General features: G+C 35.3%; 1 protein-coding gene across 2 annotated transcripts in view; it reads left to right on the top strand.

Annotated features, from left to right (window-relative positions):
* LOC106875983 (uncharacterized) overlaps nt 1–27500 on the top strand; it is a 279796-nt gene that overhangs the window by 184355 nt on the left and 67941 nt on the right. Inside the window, exon 3 of one of the 2 annotated variants that reach the window (XM_089357803.1) lies at nt 15199–15280. The gene's annotated coding sequence lies outside the window, so the exon portion shown is untranslated. Of the gene's footprint in view, nt 1–15198; nt 15288–27500 lie in introns of both variants that reach the window. The other variant, XM_089357804.1, reaches the window with a different exon arrangement.

Raw genomic sequence — 27500 nt, 5'->3', positions numbered from 1 at the left:
ATATAGAACAGAGCATGTCCACAGGGCCTGAAGATTGCTTTCAAACACAAGACATGTTAAAAAATCTGCCTAGGCACGTGTCTTCACAGCAAGAAACTATTAGTAGCTCGTATCTTTATAGTGTGTACATTAAATGATATTTATCTCTCACCAGATGGAATACATTTTTTGTTGATCTTTTTTTAACGAACAGTAAACTATAAATATATAGATAGATATAGAGATTAATATAGACAGATACATACAATACACATGGTTCCGGGGTCAGTCCCACTGCGTGGCACCTTGAGCAGGTGTCTTCAACTATAGCTTTGGGCCGACCAAAGCCTTGTGGATTTGGTAGACGGAAACTCAAAGGAGCCCGTTGTATAAATGTGTATGTGTGTGTGCTTGTCTCCTCACCATCGCTTGACAGCCGATGTTGGTGTGCTTTTGTCCCTGTTACTTAGTGGTTCGGCAAAAGAGAACAATAGAATATATACTTGGCTCACAAAGAAAAAGTCTTTGGGGCAAAATTGTTCGACCAAAGGCAGTGCTCCAGCATGGCCGCTGTCAAATGACTGCAACAAGTAAAAGAATACACACACATCAGATGGCACCAACCATTCATTCTTTTTTTTTTTTCTCCTACCTACAAGTGGGTAGACATGGTCCGAACGGATTTGACCATAGATCCGCTTGATTTGAGCTAAGCACAGACTCAGCAGCTCTGTCCACACATACTGACGAGTCTCTTTTTGATGTATGTATGTACGTGTCTATGCGCATGTGCCTGTGTGAATTTTTTATTTTGTGATTGGGTTGTGTACGTGCATATATGTGTGTTTGTATCTGTATATCCATCAACCTTTCTCTCTAACATTGCATCTTTTGTCTGTCACACTCTGCTATATCGTCTTCCTCCGCCTCTCTCTCTCTCTCTCTTTGTCTCCCTCTCTTTCTTTTCTAAAGCACACACATGTAAACATGCCTATCTGTCTATCCATTTGACATTTTGTTTTTCTATCTACTTATTTAGCTATCTTTCTGTCTATGTATATCTATGTATATGTCTCTCTGTCTATGTATCTGTCTTCTATCACCATCTGTCAGTCTATATACCTATATTTGTCTATCAGTCTATATAACTGTTTATCTATACGTCTATTTCTCTCTCACTCTTTGTCTATCTATCTAGCTATCTGTCCGACTCTCTGTATCTCTCGCTTGCTCTTTTTCACTTGTATAACTCGCATTTTCATATAAGCATGACGTTACCAAGTAAAACCGATATAATTAATTCCTGGTGTTTATTATATAAACAGAAATTTAATACCACTAGAATTACTTTCTGTACAAACTCGAGTGAAACGAATTTTAAAAACAAATTGAAATTTCATAACTTCCATATACAAATATATATATATGTGTGTGTGTGTGTGTGTGTGTGTATGTATGTATGTGTGTGTGTGTGTGTGTGTGTGTGTGTGTGTGTGTGTATGTATATATATCTGTAATATATATATATATATATATATATATATATATATATATATATAAATAAAGGTGATACAAATAAATAATTCATAATTTTCTCGTTTGTTTTATTCGTCTTTTTCCCTGCAAAAAAATGAGCTAAAGTGATTTAGTTTTACTTGAGAAATTCTTCATTTTGAAAAAAAAATATATATATATATATATATATATATATATATATGAAGAGATATGTATGTGTGTAATAATATCAGGAGAAAAGATAAAATGAAACAAATTTAAGTTATTTTAAACTATTTTATTTCTTAAAAAAGATCTTTTTCCCCATTATTTTAATTACTGTTTTTTTAGAAACAAGACGTAAGTGCGCTTCATCCTCCTTGTCAGCATCATCATTGCCACTCTCACCACACCACTACCTTCATTACCATCATCATCATCATCATGTTCATCATCAACAGTAACTCTTCGACTACCACCATTTTCATACCATCGTCGTTATATTCAACAATAGCAGTAGCAGCAACGCTATTCACGCCATCGTTGTGGTCGTCATCATCATCAACAACATCGACGTCGTCGTCATCGCTGTTTCATCGACTTCGCTATTGTTATCATCATCGTCATCATCATCACCATCATCTCAATCACCATCACTTTTGTTGTCAGCCTCATCATCACCATTTTTCTCATCGCTTTTCTCCTCACAACATAACAACGAAGCACGAGACCCTACACCGTCACCTGATCTGCTAGAGTCAGCAGCTGTATTTCCTTTTAAATCACTCCTTGCTGTCAAATATAAAGATCGATACAATTCAGACAGTATACTCCCTGATATATAAAATGACGAAATGGTCGCGGTTGGAACGCTTTTTGATCATAGAGCCACTCATTTCAGTGCTCTGACGCCGTAATAATGATTTTTAATTTACACAGAAGACCACACATTTCGGAGAGAGCGTTCAGACAATAAAACCTACCCCTGTTAAACGGCTATTAAACTGGGTCCTTCTTTCTTGTTTCCATGGTTGGGTGATGAAGGAGTTAGTGTGTCTGTGACGTGAATACGCCTTTTTGACCCTTGACCCTTGGTATGAGTTTGTAGCTTAATGAACTGGTTCATGGTGGTATATGTGTCGTGAGGCGATCTTTGATTTTAAGCTCTTATTATCAGCGGGACTGATAATGAAACCGAAACAATCTGGGACATATAAAAGTAAACTTGGATATTCCGAATAAGCGAAACGAATATGTAAATGCTCATAAGGCCGTTGATTAGATATCATTCAATAGAAATATAATGATTAAGCATTCTCTTCGGTTTATAAATCTTTTCAACAAATTTATTTATATAGCTTCTTAAGCATGTTTCTAATGACTATGGCAAAATTTGTTAGAGTGAACGGTTCTACTCTAAGTATGCACTTGGAGAGAGAGAGAGAGAGAGAGAGAGAGAGAGAGAGAGAGAGAGAGAGAGAGCTCGTACCTTTAGTGGTCAGAATAATCTTGAATTTGTGGAGTTCCGTGATTGGCTCTCATTGGAGTTTTTCCTGTATCAGGAAGACTGTATCATTTATGTTATCACATACTTTGCATATGCATACTATGTATACTTTTATCGCATTTTCACTCTGTTTTCCATTTCTTTCTCCCCATCTTTTATGTAAATCCCCACATCACAACGACAGACAACAATTTTTCCCCAGACAAATTTCTGTCTGTCCGAATTATTATTATTGCTATTATTCCGTCAAGGTTTGCTTTGCCTTTCGTCCGTTCAGGGTCAATAAAATAAAGTACCAGTTGAGCACTGGGGTTGATATAACCGTCTAACTCTCTTCCCACCAAAATTGTCTGCCTTTTGTCAAAATGTGAAACCATTATTTTATTTGTAGGCCTTTCGAATTTACTTTAACAACTTCATCGTTAAAGTTAATAGAAAGGCGTTGCTGTTAAACAGCTTACATATTCTAATTAATACAAATATAAATAAAATACAAACGGGTTATTAAGCTTATTATTTAATAAGTGACCTTTAAGCATTTGTATATTTGTTCCGCTTACTCGAGATACCTAAGTTTATTTTCGTATTCTCCTGGGTTGTTTTGGTTTCATTATATGCTACAAAACGTCACAAAACTTGAAACCCTAAAAATTATTCTCAACAAATTAGATTACCCATGAAACCATTCAAGCAATATCAGTAGATTTAATCACCATAAACTATGAACCCAATGATTAGTTCAGCCTTGTGAGAATGAAGGACAATTCAGAATATCGAGACTCTCCAAGATATAAAAGATTCACAAAGGAGCGTATTAAACATACACTCCCATCATAGGTGCATAATGCACTATAATCTCGACATCCGGGCAGTACCATTCCATCCAGCTGTCAACAGCATTAAAAACATCAAGAGCTTTGTCGAGCAAAAACAAAAACACTTCAGCAACATGTTTAAATTTAAAAACTTAAGTTTTGCTTCTACTCATCAAGATAGATTGTGCAAGTATTATTCAGGGATATTGCACAGTAAATTTGTGTACCTGGTGTTATGAGGGTTAAAAGTAAATTGATAGTTCTTGTAAGAAATATTTTCGACACAAGCTGTTTGATTATTTTGTCAGCTAGATTTTTGATGGTGCATGGTAGTTTTGTTTAAATGTCAGTGGAAAATGTCTGTGTATATCTTGGTTAATAATGCATATTTTGAAAATGTCATTGTGTTTAATTATTATCGTCCTTGAATATTGTTTTGAAAGTGACCGAAAAAATAATTTAGAGAGTTCATTGGCATATCCGTTATAGCAGCGTTTCTCAACAATTTATGTCGCATGCTCCGAACATTTTAGACTATGGGTCTCTCACTCTTAGCTGTTGGGTAGCCGTTGATTCCACTGAGTGCATTCACTTTTTATAGGTTTTATCTTTCGTCCTGTAGGGTGTCTAACGAAAACGATCCTCATTATTAAACCGACTTGTTAGGGTTTCAGAAAAATCGCCGACTGCAGGATCATATGTCTAACTGTACTAAGTTGCGCGTCGATAACACGCAATAGTGGTTTGAGACGGAAGGTTATAGATCTTTTTTACTTTTATCGAAGAACGATGTGCTGAAAAAAGTTATTTTTATATTCCTCGGTAGGCAACCAGGGTTGCGAAGTAGGCAAGAAAGACTAGAAGAGTTACGGAATGGAGTAACTTATGAATATATATATATATATATATATATATATATATATATATATATATATATATATATATATTCAAAAGTTTCTGTATTTAAAATTTTATTGCAAACTTTTATATACTTCTTACCAATCTGAAGTTACCCCATACCCAACCAAAATATTGCCTCACTTCACCTTGAGAAATATTGCAATATAGCGACGGATGAATACTTTTCGGTATTTCTTCTGGTTCTCAACGCTCTCAGTTCAAATTCAGCCGAAGTCACCTTTAACTTTCATCGTTCCGGTGTGGATAAATGAAATAAGTTATACAAGAGTCGCTTTTTCTCTCTCTCTCCCCACTCTCTCGCTATGTCCCTCACACCCTCTCTCAGTTAACTCCGTTGTATTGTGACAGGAATAGTTCTGGAAGATGACTAGCACCAATCCTTTCTCCACATATGGAGACGGGCTGAGCGAGAGGCTAGCAACATGTCATAGAAAAGCTGATATACTACTACAACCGCAATGTTATTGCCAGCTCGAATATGCTTGTGGTAAGTCTGAATCCGTAATTTGTCGACAGCGAGAAATTTTCTCCATGAGAAAGCACAGTGAATAGCTTGCATACGGGTTCGAACGTGCCACAAGCATATTTGAACTGGCAATAACATTGCATTTATACATGTTACTGCTTATCACTCCCAGCCGTTCAAACGAATTCCAGTATGTACTACAGCACAGACCGTCAATAAAAGAAGACAAAAAAATTATGATTATGCTTTCTCTGCAGATTTGTTTGTTCATGTTAGCAGAGATGGAAGTTAAGCACCCAGTTAAAAAAAAAAAAACATTTTAAATTCCAATCAGTTTTATTGCCATGGAAAACGAGTACAATTATCATAGGAGATATGAATAAAATCAAAGACAATCCGCGCTATTTATTGGTTAATAATCTTACTAAGATAACAAACGTTAAAATAATAAAAAAAATTCAACTCTTCAAGTATGACGGGTTCAAATTTCAGTAAATGCTATTTTTTAGATTAATAAGTTTATAGATTTTTTTTGTTATTTTGATCTTTGATATAAGAGATTATATCAAAGTGGGTAGAGAAATAAAACCATAAAATGTTATAAACCTAATGTTAAGAGAAGATTGCTTTTGACAGTATAACAATCTCTTTTGAGGCGTTTGAACTTTCCTTACTGTAAATGTATGAAAAACATGGGTTATTTAGTTTATCAGTTTTGGACTTTGTTATAGTAGCGTTCTATATCATTTTATGTGTGTGTTCGTGTTTTGGCATGCCTCTCTCTACATATTCTAATCAATATTGCACTCTCTGTAATAGTTACAATGCAGATTGCATTTATCAAGAGCAGTAATTGCTTTGCATGATTTCTAGGTTGCTTTGGTTAGCTCACGAACTCACAACAACATGAGAAAGATATCCAAGCTAAGTTGTTTTTGTTTGCTTTTTAAGTTGCACCTATTAATTATATTATTTTATCGGCTAGAATTAGGAATGACATTATCTTAAGTATCAAGCTAGCGTGCTGCTGTAATGTTGTCAGACCCTTTCTCCGTCTCACAATAAGCTTCCACTTTAAGTATTCGACTTTGAACTTTTGAACTTTTATTATCGAAATTCTATATTTATATCTGACTTTATTAAATATAATTTGGTATTGTTTATATTGTTTTGTTCTGTTATATTTTTATAACATAGAATCTATTTCAAATTTTATACTATGTTTACATTAGTCTTTGCTTAAATATACCCGTGACTTACTGGCAATCTTAAGCATTCGAAGAAAACTATGAGATGTACACACACACACACACACACACACATTATATAAGTACGTATACACACACACATATGCATATATATATATATATATACACATACATATATATATATTTCCATATAGACATACACATCTACATCTAGTTTTCTGCCTATCTATCTATCTATCTATCTATCTATACATACATACATACATACACATATAAGTACGTACACGTACACACACACACACACACACATACACACACACACACACACACATATATATATATACATATATAAATTAAATAAAATGAGCTAAGCGAAATAATTTAAGTGGCACGTCCTTAACCACATACTAACGACTGGCTTTTTCTTCAATTATTATCGATACTCAACAACGTTTAAGTCAGGCCCACCTTGGCGAATTGCTTTCATACCAGGTATGATGTTGTTGCTTCTGCACACACAAACATCCTCGATTCATCCAGAAAAGGATCCTTCTTCTTATTGGTATAAATTCGTACAACAGACATGCTCCAGTCTCTAGCCTACATAGAGCGCCTTCTCCACTCTCCGTCTTTTCTACCGGAACTACAAAGGTCTCTGCCCCTCAGAGTTACTGTGCTCATATCATTTCCATTCAGGAATTCTCTTCCAAATCGTCTCTTCTCATCTAAGCACCCTAGCTGTGTACACCCTCCAGGTCCCGCACTGACCAATACACTAACTCATTCCTTCCTACTACGTCAAACCTCTGGAATTATCCACCGTTCTCATATCTTTCGCACAGACGTTGACTTATTACAAATGTTCAAGAGGAACATTGATGACATCGCCTTCACAACTCTGGCAGGGCTCACGTTCTGGTAGGGCCCACGTAATGGCAGGGCTCGCGTTCATTATGAGTGTTTCTCCTTCCTCAGATCCAGCAAGCAAAAAAAACAAAATATATACTTATTTTTCTCCAAAACCGAACTCATTTCTACGTTTTATTTTTTCTTAACTGGCGTGGCTGTGTAGTTAAAAAGCTCGCTTTTGAACCACATAGATTGAGGTTCGGTCCCTCTGAGTGGCACTTTGATCAAGTGTCTTCTGCTACAGCCCCATACCGACCAATGATTAGCAGGGGGTGGAATATTTGGCAGATAGAAACTACGTGGAATCACATCGTGTGTGTGTGTGTGTGTGTGTGTGTGTGTGTGTGTGTGTGTGTGTGTGTGTGTGTGTGTGTGATTGTATTTGTGCTTGCTCCTTCCGCCGTTTGACAACCGGTGTTCGTTTGTTTACGTCCTTGTAACGTAGCGAGTACGGCAAAAGAGACCGAGAGTATAAATACCACACTTATAAACGAAAATAAGTCACGGTCAATTTGCTTGACTAAAATCGCTCAAAGGGATGCCCCAGCATGGGCTGTAATTCAATATCTGAAACAGGTGAAAGATGAAAGAAATAATTATTGTGATTTTCCTACAATTCTCTAGTTGTGGGAAAAGGAAAGTGTAGGACTCAAGTTTCCCATCATGTTAAAGTTAGGCTTATAAGGAATAATATAGTCCATTCATTTCTGGTGTTATGCATGCTACCTTGCTTTAATATTTCTGTCTTGCCGCATAATTCAATAGGTTACTTTCCATCGTTATTTCGACTTCTTATAAGTTTGTCGTTATTGTTCTATTAGATAGAATAATCTGCTGCTAAGTTAATAAGCATGGCACCGAAATAAATTACAACTTCCAAGGAAATTCACGTTATTGCACTAAATCTATTATTATAGACAGCACGCGTAAATAGATTTAGTGCACTCACATCAGAACTGTTTACCAAAATCTCGTTAAGAATTCAAGGGTTAGTACATTTCTAATTGATTTACTGTCACCATCTAAAGTGGTTGTATTCGTCTACCTTTGTAGAGATCAGTACCGAAATTCATTCAATTATCTTTGAAATCATCCAAAGAATGTAACAACAATTTCATAGAGATTTGGATTTCAGTTTCTCTATTTTTAACCGCAACTCAAGGTTATTGTTTTAAACCTCAGGTATAAATTTTCACAATTTTTATTGAATATTCAAAGAAAACATACAATATTCAGTTAGAAATGATTTGTTATGAAGCGCTTGTATATTATATAAATGGACACAGTCATAGTCATATGGTTATGAAGTTTGCTTTGCGTCTACATGGTCGTGGATTCGATCTCATTACTTTGCATCTTGGGCAAGCCTGTTCTTCAATAGTATATATGTACTTGTGTTTTTGTTTACACTGGTTTAAACAAGACTGGTGTTGTTATTCTTTATGTCCCGTAAACTAGCAGGTTTACAAAGAACGGTAAAATAAGTAGCACTGTAAAATAATTGGCACGCTAAAATAAGTCGTATTTGCTTTCATTGTAATCGTCGACATCGCTGTCATCGTCAACATCGTCATCTTCGTCGTCTTCATCAACATCGTCGTCATCGTTGTTTAGTCTCTCGTCTACCTTGATCTATTTGCCTCATAATCAACGGCGTTCTAGTCGTGAATACACCATCCAATGTTTCAGATAGTATCTTTTAGTACTTACGTTAACCAATGTTTCCTCTACTGTTTAACACGCTTTGTGCGGTTTGAAGCAAAAATTTAACTGTTATTTCTAGAAGACCGAGTGACCTCTTAGAGCAGAGATGTGGGATCCTTTTCAGGACCAAACACAAATTGCAAGTCTAAAATAACCTTATTGTGAGCCCTGCATCTGTACCAAGAAGAGAACGAATTTCTAATTTTACAAAGCCATATTAATTTACTATTTCGGCCTTAATGGTTAAAGCATATTTCCAAAAGGATTTTTAGGGTTTTCGTCATTGTTTGGCAGTTTCAAATCTGAAAGCTGGCGGAATTGCGACTATTGCGAAGTCTTCTAAGTTGACATAGAATCCTCTTGCTGTATTCTAAGGTCACGTGGTCAGGATCACCCTAGCTATAATATGAATACTCACAATATGAAGCAAACACATATTCTAGAGTAGTTCCTCTTCCTGTTATATGATGTTAGTATCAGGCAACAAATTTGCGGAATCGATTATTACAGCCTCGGATAGATTTTGTGGTAATTGTATGCATGCTTGCTTGCTTGCTTGCTTGTTTGTTCGTACAACAAGCAGCTGTATTAGTATGACGTTCGGGAAGGTGAGAAAGTCTTTTACGTTTCTAGCCTACGTTCTTCCACAGAAAGGAACACGATGAAATAAACAGAGAAGTTTTTAAAAATTGTGGATTTAGCGGTCAATCATGGCGACGGGGTGGAAATATATATATATATATATATATATATATATATATATATATATATATACAGGTTTTTAAATATGACTTTTTCCTAATGAGTTCGTTTGTTATTATTATTTTGCCCTGCCCCTACATTGTTACTCCCAAAAATAGTCGTTGAGTTTTTATTTTCTTTCTCCCATTTAGGAGTAAATATCACTTCATTAAAAATTAGTTTTCGAATGTCATTCAGTACATCGGTATTTACCTGATTTATACGTTCGTGTGTGTGTGTGTACATGTGTGAGTGTATATTCGTCTGTATTAGTATTAATGTATCTAAGTAGCAAGTTAGCTCACCCTCTCTTTTTGTGGGTGTCTTCTCTGAGCTCAATTCTGTTTCGTTTTCAATATTAACACCCCCCCCTCTCTCTCTCTCTCTATCTGTCTATTTATCTATCTATCTATCTTTATCATACACACAAAGTCTCATAAGTTCACTCTCTCTCTCCCTCTCCCCCTCTCTTTCATACACAAAGACAGACACTGTCTCTCTTACTGTCTCCTGTCCCTCTCTCTCTCCCCCCTCTCTTTCTCTTTCTCTTCAGTAACAACATATTTACAACCTGATCTTCCAAAGTGCCAGCAGGTTATTTAACAATCGCCATGATCTTTGGGTCGATTTATGATAGCATCTAAAATGTTGTATTCAGTTATCATGCGTGATCGATCTTCTATCTGTTATTTACGTAAAGAACTGTCTTATCTATCAGAACCTTGCCAATTAAGACGCCAATGGCTGCGGAGCCATAGATTGCACCTTCACTTTCTATTATATAAGTGCCTTGCTGCTATCTGTAATATTTTTCCTTTCCTTTTTATATTTTATTTTTCCTAAACCGAGATTATTCCCTGATTTTCGTTAAATGAATAACAAATCAATTCACACTCCTATCAATACAATCATTGTGGTGACGTTGCAGTTAACCGCGATAAAATTCGATCATTATTACTACCACTTCAATAAAAAGCCTTTCCTCTGAGTGCTGGTCCGTCAAAACTAATGGTTTTACGACGCTCTCGACGATGAGTATTCAGTTGTTTGATCAAGAGAGCTTCCTGCTCGTTAAACGAACACATAAGTAACTAAGTGTTCCACTGACACATATACTCTTAATGTTAATTCTCAGTGGAGGAATAGTGTAATTCAATGTGTGGCAAAGCTAGCTGGACCTTTGAATTACCGGTACACTCTACCCAAAATGCTTTTGTACAACTTCTATTTGTCAAGTTTCCCCTCACAAGGCTTGAGCCGACTCGAACTATGGAAAAAAAAACAGGAAAAAAAACAACACTCGTTTATGTCAGACAGTGGGATCGAACCCGAGATTTCGTGTTGGTGAAGTGAACTTCTTAACCACTTAGCGCTTCCTCTTTCTGTAATATCCAATTTAATTCCCAATGGGAAAGTCCTAGCTATGCAGGTTGTTGCTGCGAAGGAAAACGTGTTAGTAACTGCCATATTACATCATTAGCGCTCTGCTCTGACTTTAATGGAGTCCAACCAACTGTAAATATGTACTAGTGAAAGAAGAGAAGCCATGCAAACAAAATAGTATTGATAAGTGTTAAAACTCTTCCGTAACACTATTTCTACTGGAATACATCATCTTTGTTTCAATTAATTTTTAAAATACGAGTAAAGAAAAATTTGAAATATCTCTGTCATTGTTAAGCTGAGAACATAAATTAACATGAAATTTTGGCGGAAGGTTTTAATTGAGTTCACTTTAGAACAAAGTGTTTGCATCATAGAACCAGGGGGCGGTCTCAGGTAACGAGAGAGTTAAACTGTTTACAGTAGTGAGTTCAAAAGATACCATCAGATTCAAGAGAGGAAACGACTCGGTAACAGTTCATTATCAAAAGACACGTCTGAAAAGGGTGTCCCAATGAAAATTGATGCAGATATGAAGTTAATCAACCATCACTTCCGCCGCCGCCGCCACCATCCTCACCAGCATCACCACTGCCACCACTACTACTACTACTGCTACTGCTACGTCTTCTACTATACCATATAAATGACCAGCATTATCGGTGTGACTAATAGTAATTTCGAATTTTGGCACAAGGCCAGCATGTCCAAGGGAAGGAGTAAGTTGATTACATCGACCCCAGTTCCCAAATGGTACTTATTTTATCGGCCCTGAAAGGATGAAGGGCAAAATCGACCTTGGAATTTGAACTCAGAACGCTAAGACGAACGAAATACCGCAAAGCATTTTGCCCGGCATGTTAATGATACGATTCCACCGAAATATATATATATAAAAAGGTGCAGACATGGCTGTGTGGTTAGAAGTTTGCTTCCCAACCGCAAGGTTCCGTGTTCGGTGCCACAGCAGGGTACCTTGGGCAAGAGTCTTGTACTATCGTCCTGGTCGACCAATACCTTAAGAGGGGTTTGGTAGATGGAAACGCAAAGAAGCCTATCGCATATATATATATATATATATATATATATATATATATATATATGTGTGTGTGTGTATGTGTGTATGTGTGTATACACATGTATGTATATATATATGTATGTATATACAAAATAAGTGCCATGTTTATTTGGGCTGAATTGTTCGACTAAGCTCTTCAAGGCGGTGCACCAGCATGGCCGCAGCCTAATGACTTAAACAAGTAAAACGATTAAAAATTAGAGATTAAAAGAATAATTAATACATGTGTGTTTCATTCTAGCCAACCGTTTTAGGTTATATTCTTTACATGGCATTTACCACCAATATCGGAAATGACGAAAGGGTAAGCAGGTATAGAAAAAACTTGTGAATCTCACTGTGGTCAAGAAAAATGATTGTCCAAACTATAATCGTATTTATCAATAGAAATATAGTTTACACTGTGAGGGTGAAGCTGTGCTGCACGCAGAAAAATATGTTAATCTTGTAATATGGAATTCATATATGTAACATAGCCATAATACCGTGCTTACTGAAAATATATTAAAATCTCGTTACATAACGCCCACCGTGCAACCAAATTCGATTAATTACACAGTCCTAATAATAACATAATCAGAATCGATGTGTATGTATGTGTATTATGTATGCATATGTATGTATGCATGTATATATGATGGGTATATATTATGTATGTATGTGTACGACTGTAAGTTTGTATATGTATATATGTACATATATATTTACACACACACATACATATATGCATATATATATATATATATATATATATTGTGTGTGTGTGTGTGTGTGTATAATTGCAATGCATATATGGCTGGATAGATGGGGTGATGATGGCTGGGCAGATACATAGAGGCATAGGCTAATCTCTGATCTCGGGGTTTCATGGTATTAAGCAAGCCATAAATAGTTCTGTTGTATATGCAGTTTGCTGTATAAATTTGTAATTATCCTCTCCAAACCCTTTCTGCCAGCATAGTGCTAAAAGGAAGGATTCAGCCAATTAAATTAATACTTCATCGTTATTGTTGTTATTTATTTTATCGACGACACTCAACAAATGGAGTTATCTTCACTCGTGGAACTTGAAATCAAACTAGAGAAGTAATAAAACGAAATCGTATGAAGCTTCAAAAACCTATTGTTCTTGCTCAGGACCTCTACGTCGGGGTTTTTGTATTGTTTTATGCGTCTCACAATCTATGGTTTCCGGGTGACTAATAGCTTGTGAGTTCAAATTCGGTTGACAGAAACTGAGCAGAAGGCCATCATACACTCAGTCGTGCACACATGTACGCTCACAGGCATATTCATCAAATACACGGAGTCTACGGAACGGACTCAATACAGCGACATACATACATACATACATACATACATACATATGTGTGTGTGTGTGAGTGTATTCAAATATGAGTTAGAATAGTTCGAGGGATATAAACAATACAGAATGCAAATACACAAAGTACATGCTTTGCTAGTTCGTGGGTAGGCTGCGCTTACGCGACATCAAAGTTCAAGGGCAAGTCTATCACCTCATTGGTTCCCTCTTACCCACAAATGAACAACCACAGTTCCTCCAAATTTACTTTATGCGTGATGTAGGACAAAAAACCCGAAGGAGGTTTTAAAATTTCAGATGATGGGTCGTGTTAGACACAGCGCCGACTGCTGCAAAAGAGAGTATATCCACTGACAGCTTTTCGGTACGTTCAAAAATCACATAACCCCCACCTTCAGTTTTCCATGACAGGTTAGGGCCTGAAATACTCCAAACAGACGCATAGTATGTTGCTTAGTCGAATTAGGCCAGCATTTACTCCACAAATGTTTTGTTGTCAATGCTGCCCTTTCCCATATCACCTGTTTCAACATAACTGTAACATATTATATGCCATTTTAATCCCGAGCAACGCCGGGTATATCTGCTAGTGTGTGTGTATATATATATATATATATATATATATATATATATATTATGATTTGTAAAATTTTCTACTTTTGCGTCAGACATGCCATTTTACGTTGCTTTTGTCTACTCAAGTGAAATGAGTACCAGCCGAGTGCTGGTATAGACTTCATTCCCTCAAGCTGGTATATACTGAATGTTCTATTGGATCAATGATATTACATCAAAAGGATAGCTATGTTTCATCATGACTGCATATACACTTCAAATAAATAGCGAAATCAAGTACGTACAACATAGTCATACTCGGCTACATTTGACGACTATGGATTTTGGTTATATATATATATACATATATATATATATATATATATATATATATATATATATATATATATATATATAAAGAATGAGAAAGAGGGAGACAGACAGACAAGCAGATAGAACATAACAAATGAATGCTGGTAACTAACACACTCAAGTAATAATAATAATAATAATAATCTTCTCTACTTTAGGCACACAGCCCGAACTTTTGGGGGAGGAAGACAGTCGATTAGATCGACCCCAATACGCAAATGGTACTTAATTTATCGACCGCGAAAGGATGAAAAGCAAAGTCGACATCGGCGGAATTTGAACTCAGAAAGGATCGTCGGACGAAATACCGCTTAGTATTTCATTCAGCGTGCTAACGATTCTGCCAGTTTGCCGCCTTAATAATAATAATAATAATAATAATAATAATAATAATAATAATAATAATAATAATAATAATAATAATAATAATAATAATAATAATAATAATAATAATAATAATAATAATAATAATAATAATAATAATAATAATAATAATAATAATAATAATAATAATAATAATAATAATAATAATAATAATAATAATAATAATAATAATAATAATAATAATAATAATAATAATAATAATAATAATAATAATAATAATAATAATAATAATAATAATAATAATAATAATAATTTTTTCAAAAAAATATTATTTCAGCTTGTGGCGGCGGACAAACTGATAATAATAATAATAATAATAAGCTAATAGAACTAACTTCCAGCTTTCTTTTCTTTTCAGTTTGGAGGAAGAGTGACACAGATTTAGAAGAGACAGAAAAAAATTTTCATTCCACAGTTCCTGAAGACTGAGTATCTAAAAGGTAACTGGTAAGAGATCTTACTTTATCATATTTGAAGGTGGTGCTGTAGCATGGCCGCAACCTCAGATGACTAAAACAAGTTATTGAACTAAAGATGAGCTACTTTTGTACATGACTGAGCATTTTCAAACTAAAGAAAATTCAGTAACATATACATATCGAGAAAGAGAGGGGGAGGAGGAGGAAATGATTATGAGGTTTCACACAAGGAAATTTATATTAAGAAACAGATAGCTTTGAGAACTATATTATGGAAAAAAAGGGAAAATATTACATTGTTATCAAAATGTGCTACCGGTTTCAATCGTTTCAAGACCACTGATTTACAGCTTGATGAAATTTCTTAAAAACGATTGAAACCGGTAGCGTATATTTTGATAAACGTCTAAATATTCTTTTCGTTTGTTGATAATAAAGTTCTCAAGGCATATTCTTCTGTATGTTTGTTCATATATATATATATATATATATATATACACACATAAAATTTTAGAGGTAATACTTGATACGTGTAAGCACTTGTATATGCCAGATAGTGGCCGAGGTGAAAGAATATATTAAAACGTAAAGTGAACTTTTTCTTTTTCTCTTTTTTTCTTTTTTCTTCGTGATGTAATCTTGGGACTGAAAATGCTTGCGGCTGAAGATAGCTTTAAACCATCCTTTCTATCAATTATATACTCATATAATGATGCAACGACAGTTTGTGTATAAAGCTTGAAACACGTGTACCGCGGAATCCTTTGTGTTCTGTTTTCATTTTACGTTTTAGTATATATGTATGTATATATGTGTGTGTGTGTTTATATGTGTGTGTGTGTGTGTGTGTGAAATGTAGTTCAAAGGAACATGTCTTTGGTCGACACTTGCCCAAGGTACCACGCAGTGACACTAAACCCGGAACCATGTAGTTGGGAAGCAAGCTTCTTGCCATACAGCCACGGCTGCCCCTATATTACTGGTGGGATTCCACTAAACGTATATGCATGAGAAGCAAATGAACTCTACATGTTAATCATAAAATGTAGTCAATATTATTACTGTCTGGAACTACCGGTTGTGCTAACCAACAGTATCTATTATCGGCTAGGAGAAATTCGGATAATTCAGCAGCCCCATCACAACTTTGAGCAAGTTAATTTGATTAGAACTGATTCCAAGTGTCTGAACAAAGTTTAATATAATGAGTAAGATTTCCAGTCATTATACGCATTGTAAACATTAATTTGCACTCAGAAAATACAGCCAGCCAACTGTTAGGATTTTACGTATCTGCCTCTCTTTTTATTTAAGAAACTTTTTCTTTCCACACAGAGACAGACAGACAGACAAATAGATAGATATACAGATAGATAGATAGATAGATAGATTTTTAAAAAATTAATAGAAATTGCTTTTCTGGTAATTTTTTTCACTTTAATAGTTATTAAAGAAAAAAAAATATCATTATAATTAGACTAGCTGGCCCAGTGCCTTCAAAAACGACGGTTAATTCTAGTATTTCAGATATAAATAAGGTACATAATAATCACGGATACAGATATTCACATACTTCCCTTGTACGCCCACAAATACACACACACATACACACATATACTCACACGTTGAAACGTTGTTTGATTTTTCTTTTCAGTGTTGAATGTTCACCATCCCAATTCCATTCCACACACACACACACACACGAACATTCACATGACTCCCTTTTATATATACACACACATATACTCACGCAGAGTTGAAACGCTGTTTGATTTTTTTTAACCATAGAACTTCCATCATCCCACTACTAAGTTTGCCATCACCCCTTCCTTATACCACTCTTTTTCCTACTCTTTCTTGCGTGATTTTGGACATATATATATATATATATATATATATATATATATACATATATATATATATATATATATATATATACATATATATATATATATATATATATATATATATATATATATATATATATATATATACATATATATATATATATATATACATATATATATACATATATATATATATATATATACATATATATATATATATATATACATATATATATATATATATATATATATATATATATACATATATATATATATATATATACATATATATATATATATATATACATATATATATATATATATATATATATATACATATATATATATATATATATATATATATATATATATATATATATATATCATAAGATTTTTAAACTTTTAAATTTTCATATTCAAAAGAGACAGAGACTTCAAATTCGATATATCGATTTATTCACCACTCTATGTTAACATTTCTGTGCCAAACTTATCCAGTGACTGGTCCATTGGATTTAGACGTTTGGCACTTCTTCAGGAGTGGTTACCTTTCGAATAAAACACGAAAAAACACATACATAACTATTATTGGGTCTTTAGGACATCGTTAGCTTTCGTGTTTGTTATTATAGGGGAGATAACTCCTTAATTTTCTATTTTTATTGCTCTCCTGTGGATTTCCACTAGATTAATTATTTTGTTTATTTCTCTTTACTATACTATATTACCCGTATATATATGCATACATACACATGCACACACACATACATACATATATATACACATATATATATATATATATATGTATATATATGTATGTATGTGTGTGTGCATGTGTATGTATGCATATATATACGGGTAATATAGTATAGTAAAGAGAAATAAACAAAATAATTAATCTAGTGGAAATCCACAGGAGAGCAATAAAAATAGAAAATTAAGGAGTTATCTCCCCTATAATAACAAACACGAAAGCTAACGATGTCCTAAAGACCCAATAATAGTTATGTATGTGTTTTTTCGTGTTTTATTCGAAAGGTAACCACTCCTGAAGAAGTGCCAAACGTCTAAATCCAATGGACCAGTCACTGGATAAGTTTGGCACAGAAATGTTAACATAGAGTGGTGAATAAATCGATATATCGAATTTGAAGTCTCTGTCTCTTTTGAATATGAAAATTTAAAAGTTTAAAAATCTTATGATATAAATATAAACTGTGAGAACGACCCTTAAGGAATCTAATTAATGATCTCCTAAGGTAAGTTCTTATGCTATATTGGTAACGGTTGCTACATCCTCTGGAAAAAAATTATTATATATATATATATATATATATATATATATATATATATATATATATATACAAACATATAAAAACACTACGCTCATTATTATATTTGGAGATCGGGCGGTGATCTGGCAGAAACGTTAGCACCCCTGGCGAAATGCTCAGCGGTATTTCGCTTGTCTTTACGTTCTGAGTTCAAATTCCGCCGAGGTCGACTTTGCTTTTCATCCCTCAGGGTCGATAAATTGAGTACCATTTGCATACTGGGGTCGATCTAATTCACTGGCCCCCTCCCCAAAAATTTCGGGCCTTTTGCCTATAGTAGAAAACATTATTATATTTGGAGATGTTCATAAGTTTACAAGAGGTGACTCTGATAAGAGTTTCAAATATATAATACTAGGCTTTCTATTTCTTATTCTACTATATATATATATAAATATATATATATATATATATACATATATATATATATATATATATATAATGTAGATTGATTGGTTAATAAGTTTCGGTAAGGCTGCGTGTGGCAAGTTAAGCAAAAGTTGGCTGGTTGGTTGGTTGGTAAAAGGCTGCGTTTGAAGAAAAACAGCGTTACATAGTTGGTAATTTCAGGTTGCTTTGATATAAATTGACAGACAATGATTTATATTTATCATAGCTTTTACTTAACCGTTAATAGGTTTAGCACAACTGCTAAGAATCGGGAGTCATATATGTATGCATGTATGAATGTGTGTGTATGTATGTGTGTGCGTGCGTGCGTGCGTGTGTATTAGCTTTGCTAGTGAATATCTTGTAGTTGCAATGAGATTAACACTAATCGTTTTGGACGGGGATGATAGTGACTTAAGAGGTTTACTATTGGTGACAAAGAGAATAAGAGAGAGAGTGGACAAGAAGTTAACTGTTTGACATCACTGGTTAGAAAGGGAGTAAAAGGTGTCATGTATTTATATCAGTACTAAAACTGAAGTAGGTCAATGACAATGGAAACTGAATAAAATGGCGTCTGTTTGACAGGCAACACTGATGATTTTGAGCGCAAACTCTGAAGCCAATGAACAGAAGTATACAGATGCATTCAAACCGAGCTTTGGATTCCTGGATGCGAATTCAACTTATTTTCAAAACATATATGGAAGGAAAATTTGTGAAGTGCAGTCAAATTGATGTTTGCAATAAATTAGATTCAACTCTCACTTATAAAGTCACGCCATCAGTAAATACTTATTAGTTAACCTTAAAAGTGGTTTAAAATAAATTTATGTAAGGCGCAGGCGTGGCTGTGTGGGTAAGATGTTTGCTTTCCAGTCACATAGTTCCGGGTTCAGTCTCACTGCGTGGCACCTTGGCCAAATGACTTCTACTATAGCCTCGACAGGCCTAAGCTTTGTGAGTGGCTTTGGAAGAGGGAAAGTGAATGAAAACCGTTGAATGTGTGTGTGTGTGTGTGTGTGTACGTGTACGTGTGTGTGTTTATGTAATCGCGTCAGCGTTTGTTTCCCAACGCTTGATAAACGATTTACGTCCTCGTAAGTTAGCGGTTCGAAACAAGGGATCGATAGAATAAGTAGCAGGCTTACAAAAACTAAATACTGGGGTCGATTCGTTATATTATATGTGTGTGTATTTGTTTGTGTGTGTGTGTGTGTGTGTGTGTGTGTGTGTGTGTGTGTGTGTGTGTGTGTGTGTGTGATATGTCTGGGGAAGGTGTTATATGTAATGATTGCTGCTTCTTTTCTGAATATTGCCATCCCTTCAAAAGTCATCGATAAGTACCCGGCTGTGCATTATGGGATATTCATTGATCAAACAGTCAAGACACTCACGCATTGGACTAAATGTATGTATGTATTTGTATGTATGTATTTGTATGTATGTATTTGTCTATTCTCTTAAGGAAACGGTGAAGGTTATTTGTGCAAAAAGGGCTATGATTTATAGGATTGAAACATGGTAACGAAACAGGTGAAGGAACTCGAAAGTATGGAAATGGAAATGGTTTGGCTATTGAGCAGGGTACCGCTGAGTGATAGGAAGACAAACAATGAATTTCAGAGAATGGTGAGCATTGACCTATAATGGGATGTTGGGAAGAGAAATGGGATAAGAGAGCTAAGTAACGTGTTGAGAAAATATGAAGGGGACTGGGTGTTAGTTGTGATGGAAATGAATGTGGAATGGGGAAGATTGAGAAAGATACGGATAAAGAAGTTGAAGAAGAAAACGAAAGCAAGATAACTTCATCATTTATCTTTTACTTCTTTCAGTTAAAGGACTATGGTCATGCTGGGGCATCGTCTTAAATGATTAAGTCGAACCGATTGACCCCAGTCCAGTACTTAATCTCTCGGTCTCTTTCTCAAACCACAAATTTACGGGTGTGTAAATTACCGGTGGTCAGTCAGTGGTGGGACGAACATAAACACTAACATACACACACACACACACACACACACAATCATGCCGGTGCGCATATATATGTGACGAGCGTCCACACCGTTTCCGTCTACTAAATTCACTTACAGAGCATTGGTAGGTCCGGGGATCTAGTAGAAGACACTTGCTCAAGATGCCGCGTAGTGAGACTGAACCCAAACCACGTGGCTGCAAAGCCAGACTTTTGACCAGTCAGCCATATCTGTGCCTGATTAAGTGAAAACGGAGTAATGTAAAGAAAGTTAAATGAAGAAGAGGGTAACGGGACATAGAAGGTTAATTCTCCCGGCTCTAACAGGAGAAAACAGCCTTAAAACACATGTTGTCCTTACTGTTGTTGACGCTGCTGTTGTTTCTGTTGTGATTATTGTCGTTCTTGGAGCCCGTGAATATAATTTCATGTGCCTGTTATTAGGAATGTATAGAAAACAGGTTTGACTTCCAATCTGGATGCTTTTCAAATCTATCATATACTTTCCTCACGTCTCGTTCGCTGCTCTATTTTAATTCTTTTGCGGTCAATTGGAATCCAATCTGTCAGGTTTTTCTTTGGCATCTTATCACGCCTCCCCTGGACGTGTTCATCCCATTTCTGTTTCGACAATTTTATCTCTTTCGAAGATATCCTTTTTTTTTTTTGTTTGCTTTCGGATCAAATCGGGTTCTTTTTTTTTTTCAATGCTCCTTCCAGTTCATACCAAACATATAATCGTGAGCATGCTGAGGCGTTCTTAGATTGTTCTGCACAGTAAGATTTTTTGAGGACTGATGCGTTGATCGTAAACCTGTCTTTGATGGTGTTAAAGCATTGAAGCATAACGCTTTTGAAACTGGATGTTGCTTTGTGAAAACTTAACAAACGAAGGTAGTTCACAGATTTAATTCTGTTTCTTTATCTGGTTGTGTTGCTATAAGTTGGTTGTAGTTAGGTGTAACTGTTTATTATTTGGTTGGGTTATGTTTTCAACTTTAATTTTTGATTTATACAATAATGTAGGTTGACACTCCGTCGCTTACGACGTCGAGGGTTCCAGTTGATCCGATCAACGGAACAGCCTGCTCGTGAAATTAACGTGCAAGTGGCTGAGCACTCCACAGACACGTGTACCCTTAACGTACTTCTCGGGATATTCAGCGTGACACAGTGTGACAAGGCTGACCCTTTGAATTACAGGCACAACAGAAACAGGAAGTAAGAGTGAGAGAAAGTTGTGGTGAAAGAGTACAGCAGGGTTCGCCACCATCCCCTGCCGGAGCCTCGTGGAGCTTTAGTTGTTTTCGCGCAATAAACCCTCACAACGCCCGGTCTGGGAATCGAAACCGCGATCCTATGACCGCGAGTCCGCTGCCCTAACCACTGGGCCATTGCGCCTCCACTATACAATAATAGCCGATGAAATTATTGGTTGCCTGACAGGTTGGCTGCTTTCCCCAGTTATACTTTACACTGCACACAGAGAAGGAAATAGAGAGTAAAAGAGAGATACAGAGAGAGTAAATGAAAGATATAGAGAGAGTTAATGTAATCGGTGCACGATGAGTGCAAATACGAGGCTTTGCGTCAGATAATGAGTAAAGGAAAGATACACACATTAAGAGAAAGAATCATTGAGACAAGGGAGGAGGAAGTGACGGAGTAAATGACAGAGTAGTTACAGAAGGAATTATACGACAGAGAAATTTGTTTTAATGAATATATTTTAAGAGAAATATTCTTAGGAAATGAAAATTCGTTTCATCGCACTATATAAGCATTAGAAAGTTGATAACATTTAAATAATAATCAATGTGTATATATGACATTTCCAGATACTAGCTATATTGGCAAATATATACTTCCAAATTTACATGTCACATAAAGGGTGACACTTTAATATTTAATGTTATGGACACAAGCATGGTCGCGCAGTTGAGAAGGTCTCTTCATAATAAGAAAAGTTCCTGGTCCGATCTTACTGCGTGGCATCTTCGACGAGTGCTTTTTACCGTAGCTTTAACTCGCTCCACATTTTATGAGTAAAACTGAGAAGGAAACTTTGCAGAATCCTGTCGAATGGATTGTACCTGAAATTTAATGGTGCAGTGTAATCTGATGTTGAGACACGCTGATTTTATCTGAGGATTACGTTAAATGTACACGTATCTATGGGATACTCGGCTACTTGGACGTTAATTTTACAAGTAAGCTAGTCCAGTTTACGTTGAATACTAATGGAGGTTCCCTCAGTATTAAGTATTTTATCTGTCGCTTTGCTCAACATAGCATCGGGTTTATTACTACCGCCTTAGTGAAGGCGAAGGCATTGTTTTCAGTCGTGTTTGTTTGTCCATGGACAAGATATCTCAAGAACCGCTGGATGGATTCGGATGAAACTGTCAGGGATATTTGGCCTCGCGACTGGCACGAACTGATTGGATTTTGGGATCGATCGGGTACCGGACAAGGATTCTGGATTATTTTTTTACTTTATTTTTGAGAGCGGTCGGGTTCATGTTTAGTATTCTCGTTTGTAAGAGCATTTGAGTTTATTTCAGATATTCTCATTTTAAAAACCATCTCTGGTTAATCGTTGAGAAGACGTTGGTGTTGCCTTGGCGGAGGTTTGCGCTCTCTTAGTGCTCGTTTATGAAATTGTTTTATCTTCATATTCATATCCATAGTCAGTCCTTTTGCCTTGCTTTCCGTATCAAATTTTTTTCATACAGATTGTCGTTGGAAGTTCTGTCCGATCTATTGATAAAAGTATTGTGTCGTCTGAGTGAGACTGTGCATACGCATGAGTGAATGTATGTATGTATGTATGTATGTATGTGGAGGCGCAATGGCCCAGTGGTTAGGGCAGCGAACACGCGGTCATAGGATCGCAGTTTCGATTCCCAGACCGGGCATTGTGAGTGTTTATTGAGTGAAAACACCTAAAGCTCCACGAGGCTCCGGCAGGGGATGGTGGCGAACCCTGCTGTACTCTTTCACCACAACTTTCTCTCACTCTTACTTCCTGTTTCTGTTGTGCCTGTAATTCAAAAGGTCAGCCTTGTCACACTGTGTCACGCTGAATATCCCCGAGAACTACGTTAAGGGTACACGTGTCTGTGGAGTGCTCAGTCACTTGCATGTTAATTTCACGAGCAGGCTGTTCCGTTGATCGGATCAACTGGAACCCTCGACGTCGTAAGCGACGGAGTGCTAACAATGTATGTATATGCGAATGTATGATTATATGTATATATGTATCTTTGTGTGTGTGTGTGGATAGATAGATAGATAGATAGACAGACAGATAGGTCGATGGGTGGGTGGGTAGGTAGGTAAGTAGATAGCTAGATAGATAGATAGATAGATACACGCATTTATATATATATATATATATATATATATATATATATATATATATATTTCAATTTAACAGCGTTTCTTAAGCACCACAGAACATTGTTTATCGATTCGATTCATGCTGTCCCAGTATCCTTTCTCCTTTATTGCCGTATCAGTTGCGAAATGTATCGATGACTCGGCTGCGGTGTACTGCCGAAAGACTAAAAGGAACAATAAGTGTATAACAAATACCACATATATTTAATTAAGTATAAACAGACTCTGTCACAGTGTAAACTCTTTTCAACATACGGCTTCACGTGATTTTTCTTTTTCTATTCAAACATATAAAGGTTGAAAAATCTACGCGTCTTTAAATGCGTTTCCGTGCATGTGTGTGTGTTCGCGCGCAGGTATGCGTAAGAATTTATTGCAGATATGATAAAGAATATCTTATGTAAAAAGAAAATATATTTATAGAAATTAAAAAAAAAAAGTTAATGTAGATGCAGATATAGAGTAAGGGTAGAATTTATTGATACGAAATCATTCTCTGTAACTGAATATCTTCTTTAGATAAGTCTATATAGCTATCAGACGGAAACCCAGTAAAGATTTCTTTTTTTTTCAAATACTCAGCGAATACGTAATCACCTTAGGCAAGATGTGGTGGGGAAAAAGATCGATGTGTTACTGCTGACAAGGCAGATGTAAAGTAGATCAGTGTCTTTGTTTTTCTTTTTCCTTCACTCGTTCAATATATTGGCTTATCGTTAACTCAGTCAATATATTATCACATTTATAGTGGTATCGACGATGCCTACATATTTATATACATATATACATACTTAATATACATTACATACATACATAAATATATACATATATGTGTGCGTGTGTATATATATATGTATATATATATATGTATATATATGTACATATATATATATGTATGTATTATCAAACACATACAAAGATGAGTGTGTGTATATATATATATATATATATATATATATATATATATATATATATATGGTATGATATGATACGATATGATGTGATATGATATTGGTCTCTCCATTTCGTTCATGTGGTTTATTTACTCTGTAAATATTTCTGAATACAAATAAAGCGAACGAAATAAATAAGCACGTGTGTGTGTGTGTGTGTGTGTGTGTGTGTGTGTGTGTGTGTGTGTACACAAATGCGTGTGAATGTATGTGTATGTGTCTATATGCGCGCGCGTGTGTGCGCGCAGCTTGGGGGGTACGTGTGTATGAATAGATGTGTATATGGATAGGCATGGCTTATTTGTATATGATATTCATTATGAAAAAACCATTTTCACTGTATACTGTTTATTTATATAATTGATTCTAGTGATGTGTGTGTGTGTGTGTACATATACATACACATTTTATATACATAAATATATAAACATAAATATATATATATATATTTATATATATACATATATATGTGTATGTATATATATATACATATATATGTGTATGTATATATATATATATATATATATATATATATATATATATACAAATATATGTGTGTGTATATATATACATATATAAACATATATACATATATATATACATATATACATACATATTATATATATATATATATTGTTATATATTGTTATATAGTGAGCAGAGATAGAATACGTAATAAGAAAATTGGAAGAAAGTTTTAGATAAGTAGAAGAAAAAAATAGTGCTATGGCAGAAGAATAAGAAAATAACAGAATGGGAGTAAAAAGCGCCAAAATTATTGATTTTTCATATTGACAGAATGCTAAAAATATTTACGTAATCAATATAACTTATTGAATCTTTATCAGCACGTAGCTGGTCTGCTGATCCCCGACGGGATTTGAACGCAAAACTTAAATGTACGAAGACTACCAAGAATGCTAGTTGGCGTGTCCGCCTACTGTTTCGGTTGCTTGATTGAGTCAGGCGTAAATGCATGGTTTTTATATTTACTTCCGCTTTAGCGAAGGCAGAGGTATTGTTTTCAGTCGTGTTTGTTTGCTTCTTTGTCCATGGACAAGATATCTCAAGAACCGCTGGATGGATTCGGATGAAACTGTCAGGGATATTTGGCCTCGTGACTGGCACAAACTGATTAGATGGTTCTGGATTATTTTTTCCTGTTTTTTTTATACTTTATTTTTGAGAGCGGTCGGGTTCATGTTTAGTATTCTCGTTTGTAAGAGCATTTGAGTTTATTGCAGATATTCTCATTTTAAAAACCATCTCTGGTTAATCGTTGAGAGGACGTTGGTGTTGCCTGCCTCAAGTTAACAACATTCAGTTTGACAGAAAACTTTATACAGCGCTTTAGTCATTAATAGCTTGATCTTGGGTTTACTTGCTTGTAATGCTATTGGTAAAGAAGTCTTTGGTGTTTCGTAGCATAGTATTAGTTTAAGTTAATGGTCAGCTGTGATACTTTCCCGTGATTCATTTTATGAGACTACGATTATGTATATGTCTCTTCCAACAGACATATACGTGATCAAAATGACATCGCCCCCACCCCAAATCCACCGTGTAAATAGTACACCAGAAACATAAACCCGAGAACAAGTTACTAATGCCTAATGTCATCTGTAAACTTGACTGTAAAAGTTGCAAACTTCAGGACTCCAACTATTATATTAGACATGCCGGTACTACAATCTCTCTTAGGATCACAATGCATTTACAAGTAATAATCACAAAGCGTTATACCACACACTGCAAAACAAAGATTGAAACATGTATGAAAGGGAAGCTGCTCCCATATATATAAATACACATGCACATACGATGGACGAGCTACCAGAATTCTTAGAGGTCAATAAAAGCATATTTGTTCTGGCGCTTTGCTTTCTGTCTCGAATCCTGCCGAAATCAATTTGCTTTACATCGTTTCGGGAGTAAAAAAAAACCAAAATACTAGTCAAGTACTGGGGTCAATGATATTGATTAATTCTGCACCCTTTAATATTACTAACCTTGACCCTGAATCAGAACGCATTATGTATATGTTTTCTTTGTGTGTTTAAGTATGTGTGTATGAATGTGTGTATGAAAGAGTGAGAAATATTATGTATGTGTTTGTATGTCTGTGTGTATGTAATCATTCATCCACTTTTACTAAGCTTCCACTTATGGTCATATTGCTGTTGATAGTAAATTTAGTATATTTTTTTATCTGCTGCAGACAAAAGTCCAAGCTGAGCAACAAATACGATAGTGACTATCACTCCTCCTACTCTCCCCATCGACCTCCACCACCACCACCATCCCTCATCCTCCTACTGCCAAGTAATTTAAAAGGAA

Source organism: Octopus bimaculoides, chromosome 9, assembly GCF_046866305.1.
Source record: "Octopus bimaculoides isolate indiv1 chromosome 9, ASM4686630v1, whole genome shotgun sequence".
NCBI lineage: Eukaryota > Metazoa > Mollusca > Cephalopoda > Octopoda > Octopodidae > Octopus > Octopus bimaculoides.
Note: the sequence above shows the minus strand (reverse complement) of the source record. Positions and strands in the feature narration are given on the sequence as shown.